The 7,236-nt window shown below is 40.6% G+C and overlaps 1 long non-coding RNA gene across 1 annotated transcript; it reads right to left on the reverse strand.

Annotated features, from left to right (window-relative positions):
- Positions 1-3,923: 3,923 nt before the first annotated feature.
- LOC142162402 (uncharacterized) lies at positions 3,924-6,651 on the reverse strand. Its single transcript, XR_012693727.1, has 6 exons — positions 5,749-6,651; positions 5,474-5,658; positions 4,975-5,394; positions 4,349-4,896; positions 4,211-4,264; positions 3,924-4,142 (listed from the first exon to the last, which is right to left on the reverse strand). It is a non-coding gene; the product is annotated as an uncharacterized LOC142162402 (long non-coding RNA).
- Between the last annotated feature and the right edge of the window lie 585 nt (positions 6,652-7,236).

A 7,236-nucleotide genomic window follows, 5' to 3' on the forward strand; every position in this document is an offset into this window, starting at 1 on the left:
CACTCCGCAGGGGGTTGCGTTTTACTCGGAGTTTAACATCGACGATGATGAAACTTTGAGTGATTTTCTGAGGACTCCGGACAAATGCCAGGAATTTCTTGTAATCACAATGTTGGAGATGTATGTGAAGGTCGAAGACGTTCCAAAAAACAAGGTTGTGCATAGTAGAGATAACCCCCAGTCATCGAGTGGTTATTTTGGAGCAGTTTTTGCCGGACAGGTCTCGGATGAAAGAGTTTTCCTTGCGGCGAATGAGCAGCGAGAAAATAATTTATACCCTGCTTTCCATAATTCACAAAACGAGTGGTAAACTTCAATTTTCATTTGTGTTAATTATGTATATTTTTGGCGTATTGAATTTGTATTAACGCTCATATATTTAATAGGGGGTACCGGCCGTATATGAATTTTACAAGTGACCCATCTGGTAGTCATCACCTAATTGAAAACGTCCATCATGGAATTTCATCACATTACGACTTGTAAGTGAAGTGATATAGCCATATGGAAAGTATTTATTAATTCAGTAGCTTATATTTTTGTTGGTTGTACAGTGAAAACGAGCAAGTTGAACCACCCGTACTCACTCAATTGACCAAAAAAGACATATTACATCGGGATCTGGCAGATGCACAAAGTGAGGAACAAAACAGTAATTACGATAACAATGCCGATGAATTCGGAGATGAGACACCCTTTCCTTGTGAGGATGGTGATGAGCAGGATGAGGAGGAAGGACCTGATATGAAGAGAGACCCTCCTAGATGAAGAGTGTATGAGTCCGAAGTGTCGTTTCATTCAAAAGAGATTCCTTACATTGATAACTTGCCAACTGTGCAGGATGTGGAATCTCTCACAAGGGATTTTGATGAAATCCGGACAGCAATGTGGGATGAGTCTAGACCAATGGTGCTTGCAAAGGGGATGCTTTTTCCTGATAAAGCGCGCTTAAGCAGGGATAGTAAAATGCACAACGTAAAAGAGTGTCGTGAGATGCAGGTACAGAAGTCAAGTCTGATAGTATACAAGGTTGTTTGCCGCATGTGGTTTTGGCCATGTAATTGGATGTTGCGTGCGACCAAGAAGAAGATAGGTATGTGGAAAGTGGGTAAATACATTCCCACCCACACATGCGAAATGGACACATTCAACGGGAATTACTTCAACTTGGATATTGACTTGATTTCTCTTGTACTTATTCCGCACCTCGAAGCGTCCATAAGGTACACAATCAAAGAGTGCATTACATCAGTCCTCCAGGAATATGGCCATACATTACGAAAAGAAAGGCATTTCTCAGGCGCAAATGAGCGTTTGAAATTGTCTACAGTAATTGGGATAAGTCATTTGCATCTCTGCCAAAGTACATGGCTGCACTGCAGCACTTTAACCCCGGGACAGTTGTTGAATGAAAGCTTGAGCAGAGTCCGGGAACACCAGAATACATATTCAATTACGTGTTCTGGGTGTTTAAGCCAGCAATTGATGGTTTTTCGCATTGCCGGCCAGTAATATCCATAGACGGAACTCATGTCTATGGAAAGTACGATATCAAGCTATTGATAGCTGTGGCAGTGGATGCTAATGGACAGATATTTCCTCTAGCTTTTGCTATTTGTGCCAATGAAAGCACAGAGACGTGGACGCCATATTTGAACCACCTGAAAGAGCATGTTGTCAAATAGCGTTCAGGTATTTGTCTAATATCTGATCGACACGGTGGTATATTAAGTTCTGTGGAGAACTTACCTGCATGGCAAGAACCTTATGCATACCACCGTTACTGTGTGAGGCACTTGAAGGCCAATTTCCAGAAGGCACATCCCAACAAGGATCTACATGATTTGATGTGGATGGTAGTAACACACCACCAATAGCATAAATTCCAGAGGCATATGGATTCTATCAGGCAAGAAGACGAGGCAGCCTATCGTTGGTTAATGCGACATGACCCTGAAAAGTGGACGTTGCATGCGGATGGTGGCAGACGATGGGGAATTCTTACTACAAACGTGTCAGAGTCCTTCAACGGGTTATTGAAGTCGGCAAGAGGATTGCCCGTCACAACCATGGTGCGGATGTCGTTCAAGCAGATGGCGGAGAGGTTTGTTGAACGGTCTGCAGCTGCAACGAAATTGATGGAGAGGGGTATTTATGCCAGTGCCTATGAAGAGATTTGAGAAATATAGACGGCGAGCACATTTGCATTCATTTTTGCAGTATGATAACGAAAGAGGTATTTTTAAAGTTCGCACCACTATCCATAATAATTGGGGTACTAATGTACATACTATAAATGAATCTGCAAGGTTATGCTCCTGTGGGAAATGGTCCATCTACCACATGCCTTGCTCACATGCCATCAAGTGTTTTCAACGTGTTGGTTATGCGAAGACCAACTATGTTGATCAACAATATAGTATTTCCAAGTACCTAAACACATATAGTAGTCAGTTGCAGCCAGTGGGTGCTGAGTATTATTGGCCTCCGGAACCATTTAAAATGGTATGTAACAAGTCCTATTTGCGTAAAAAACAGGTGCAGAAGAGAACGCGTATACGGAACCAAATGGATGTTAGTGACACCGTTTATGCGCTCAAATGTGGTATATGCTCGCAAACAGGACACGACCGTAGAAAATGTCCTTTGGGTGGCAACAATAATCAAGCTCGAGGTGGGTGTTCTTCTAGTGTACCTAACTACCCATGAGTTGATGTTGTAATAATTAGTTGTTATGTCTATATTGCAAGATTTATGAAATAAAATTATGCTTGTTAATTATGATTTGTACTTTTCCATTTTACCTATTTAAATAATAATTTAATAAAATTATCTGTATATTTATTATGTGTGTGTTGTCTTGTCGAACTGAAAAAGCTGACCAGCTGACATAAAGTTGTCTTGTCAACATCATGATATTTAACACGCAAAATATAGTGCCATTAGATAGTACGTTATGTGTGTGTTATCTTGTCGAACTGAAAAAGCTGACCAGCTGACATAAAGTTATCTTATCAACATTATGATATTTAACACGCAAAATATAGCGTCATTAGATAGTACGTTATGTGTGTGTTGTCTCGCCTATAAATAATGGGCTCATTGTAGTTATTTTGTGTGCTCAAACTTTACTAAAAGCAAATATTTCATTAAAAGTAAGGTTTTTTTTACTAAAAGCAAATATTTCACAAATGGCTCAACCTCTTCGTCCACCAAAGTGCAACTGTGGAAAAGCATGTTTGATGCAAAATTGTTGGGACGGTGGTGAAGTTGGACGCCGCTACTGGCACTGTATGAACCAGTTTTACAAGGTTCCCGGCGAACCTATTTGTGATTTTGAGGAATGGGTTGATGAACCATGTTATCAGGAATGTTACAAAGAACAACTACAATTTCTTCATAATATGTGTTTAAGACAACGAGAACATGAAAAAGAAAGCAATAGAATTATTGCAGACTTGAGGGCGAAACTGAAGGAGGTGGGAGAAGAAAAATGGAAAACACAATGGAATTGTAAAGCACAAAAGAAACATAAAAATAAAAAATAAACTGGAACAGGTGAAGGCTAAACTGAAAGAGGTAGAAGAAGAAAAAGAACAACTGGAAGAACGATATAAGTGGTTGGAGCGGAGAATAAATGGCAACCGGGGCTAAACATTGGCATGTATGTGTTTAGTGTATTTTTCATATTTCATGTATTTTTATTATGTTGGTCTGCTATGTTTGTGTTTGTGCTGTAGTAATGTTTTCCTTGTTTGTTGTACTAAATTTTATTTTAATTGAAGTGGAAGTTAAGTTTAAGTGCTTGTGTTGTACTAAATTTTATTTTAATTGAAGTGGAAGCTAAGTTTAAGTGCTTGTGTTGTTCTAAATTTTATTTTATGAAACAATCAAACGAATGGAGAACTAAAAAAAGTAATGGGCATATTCGATTAAATATTGTTGTTAATGTATACAAAAATATTGTTTACACCATGTCAATGTGTCCCGCATCCGGTGTGTCTCAATGCAGCCGCTGGCCTGAGGCGCATCCCCTCCTGCCCGGTTACGCTATCAGGATCATCATCATCAAGTCGTCTCCTTATAGCCGGATGCGGCGCAGGATGAAATGTATCGGTGGTGCTGTCAGCTCCAGTAGAAGGCTACATAATAATATGAAACTTAGTATAGAAAAATACATAACAATTCACAACAATTTATATTGTCTTACCATCATCGTGTCTAGATCCTGAATGTAGTCATCTGTCGCTGCATCGCATGAAGCCTTAAAAAGGAAATTAATAAAGTTAAAGACAATAAATAAGTTACAGTTAAAACAAATTCAAATTAAATAATAATAAACTCATACTTGCGCATGTGATGTGGAGCCATAACTCAGTCGGCGCCCACTATAAAAATCTCGGGTCGGTCAATCCTCAATAGTGGTAGATGGGCCTGGGAAGTATCTACCCCAATCCACTCCTTGAATATCCGAGCCCATGATCAATAATTGACCCGATGGGGTCACCTGCTATGGCACTGGAGTGCGATAAATTCCAAGGCTGTAAGACGGCATGTCCGTCTCATGCATGCCACCTACCATATCAGCAGCAACATCATCAGCAGGAGCCTCAACACCCCCTTGCTGGGGACCATATCCTCTCCACCCATGACCACGTCGTCCAGCACCACCAGCTCGTCAAGCATACCAGCTCGTGGGATACCACGACCTCGATGGTACTGTGCTGGGTCCATATAATCAGCCTCGTGTGCCAAACTCTGATCCGATAGGGCTTGCTGTAGTGTCTGGCCAGCCACATCTATGAATCTACGACTATACTCCTACATGGCCACAGGATCGTGGACATGACTCTGCATCTGCTGCCCCATATGATAGACGGTATGCAATCCAATCGCCTGCACAAAGTAAAAAATATAAACTACATATTTGGCACTAAATTACAGGTATATAATTAATAATAATAGAAAACATACCAAGGCCTCGTGTCTCCCAGTGTATGGGACGTACCGACCGTGTGCCTGATGAACTGGGTTCCCGATAAAAAGTAGGGAAACAGTGTGGTACCATGCCATATAACGTTAAATAGGAAAGTGCTGCGGAGGTGGGGTCAAGTCCCCTCGCCTGTCCCAAATACCCAACTGCTCGTTAAGCCATGCCATCAATGTGTCGTCCGCCCTGGACCGATCATCCCTCTCATAATGTAAAGCATGCCATGTAGGCAGAGTCGATATAGGCTGCGGCAGGCCAAACTGACGAAATACCCGCTCGGAGGCATGATGCTCGACAATATCGAGGCATATGAGCGGGACAGAAGCCCTCCAAATATGTCGGCTGAACGTGCAATACGCTGGCAGGGTACCTATCATCTCATCGATGTACGGCGTTCAAATGAACTATCAAATAAGAACACAAACCGTTAGTATGCGCAACACTAAGTTAATCTATAACAGGTAAGTTTAGTTAGATATTCACCTGTGCATCCTGCAGCAGATCTAACACATCCCTGCAGAGGGGGAGATTATGATGGGCATCATACTCTCGTGCAACAGTACGACGCATAACCCACCTACAGGCTAGAGGGAGTTGCGGAAATTCTACATAAGCCGGTAGTTGTGGTAGAGGTGGCCGAAACTGCAGAAATCGCTCCCAGACCCAAACTTAACATACAAAGTTGACGTAAAGTATAAGATTAACTATAACTAGGTAGAATTGTAACTAATGGGCATATTATTTGAATATGTTGTCACCTGTAGAAGCGGCAGAAAGCCACCAACGTCTCTTTATGTGCCGATGCAAGCCCGACACATCTGCCTGTACAGATATGAGATGATAGCACCACCCCAGCTGTAGATGGTTGTATCCTTGAACCGGACAATATGATGCAGAAAACGTAGGCTCACTAGGTTCCCCGAAGTGTTCGGAAACAAAAACCCCCCAAATAAAAGGAGCAACAACAGCCTCGTATATTGTTGTACATCCACCTTCGCTAACTCGTCGATGATAGTATGGTGGATCTGCACCATGTGGTCTCTAATGGGGACCAACTGTATACGACTGGATCCAGACGCTACCTCCTTGTCCTCCGGCATGAAACCCGTGAGCATGTGCAACATATCCCAATATGCCTGCCGCGAATAATATCTTATGGTCGCAGGCAGTAAAACTAGCAAGTCATCAGCGGACAGGCCATATAAAATCTCAGCGTCCTGGAGTGTGATGGTGGCCTCGCTAATGGGCAAATGGAAAGTGTGCGTCTTCGGTCGCCACCGCACAATCAAGGTCGTGATCAAAGCATAGTCGAGTTGTATCCGGCCAATCCTAATAATCCTATATAATCCCATCTCCTCCAGGTAATGGACCACGCGGGGATGTAGAACGCGGGGAGGACTCAAAAACTCCCACAATAGATCCACTCTCCTAGCCCGGAAAGTCTGCGTAAGCAACTGTCCGTCCCATATATACTCGGATCTATGCTGGGGCTATAGGGCTAATAGATCCTACGTCTGAGGGCCGGGATGTATAGTCACGTCCATGTCGTCAATTGTAAATTCATATTTTTTAATAACTTAATTGTACAAATTATATATATATATATACCTATGGGTTCCGGGCTCGATATTTTGAGGCCCAGTGGCACCAAACTATCATTAATAATTATGTATTTTTTTATAATTAAATTCATATTTTTTAATAACTTAATTGTACAAATTATATATATATATATATATATATATATATATATATATATATATATATACACCTATGGGTTTCGGGCTCGATATTTTGAGGCCCAGTGGCACCAAACTATCATTAATAATTATGTGTTTTTTTTATAATTTAAATTCATATTTTTTAATAACTTAATTGTACAAATTATATATATATATACCTATGGGTTCCGGGCTCGATATTTTGAGGCCCAGTGGCACCAAACTATCACTAATAATTATGTGTTTTTTTTATAATTTAAATTCATATTTTTTAATAACTTAATTGTACAAATTACTAATTATGTGTCTTGATACAATTATTAACTTAATTGTACAAAGTTTGCGTTTTCAACTACCAGTATAAGATACTTAACCAAAAGGAATTCTAAGCTAAAATACTACACATTACTACGCTACAAGGCTCTAAATTATACTACGCTAAAAGGATCTACGTTTTACTACGCTAAAAAGGTCTAGAGTTTACTACGCTAAAAAATAATCTAAACTAAACATAAACAACAAATA

The sequence above is a fragment of the Nicotiana tabacum genome, chromosome 1, assembly GCF_000715075.1.
Source record: "Nicotiana tabacum cultivar K326 chromosome 1, ASM71507v2, whole genome shotgun sequence".
Classification (NCBI taxonomy): domain Eukaryota; kingdom Viridiplantae; phylum Streptophyta; class Magnoliopsida; order Solanales; family Solanaceae; genus Nicotiana; species Nicotiana tabacum.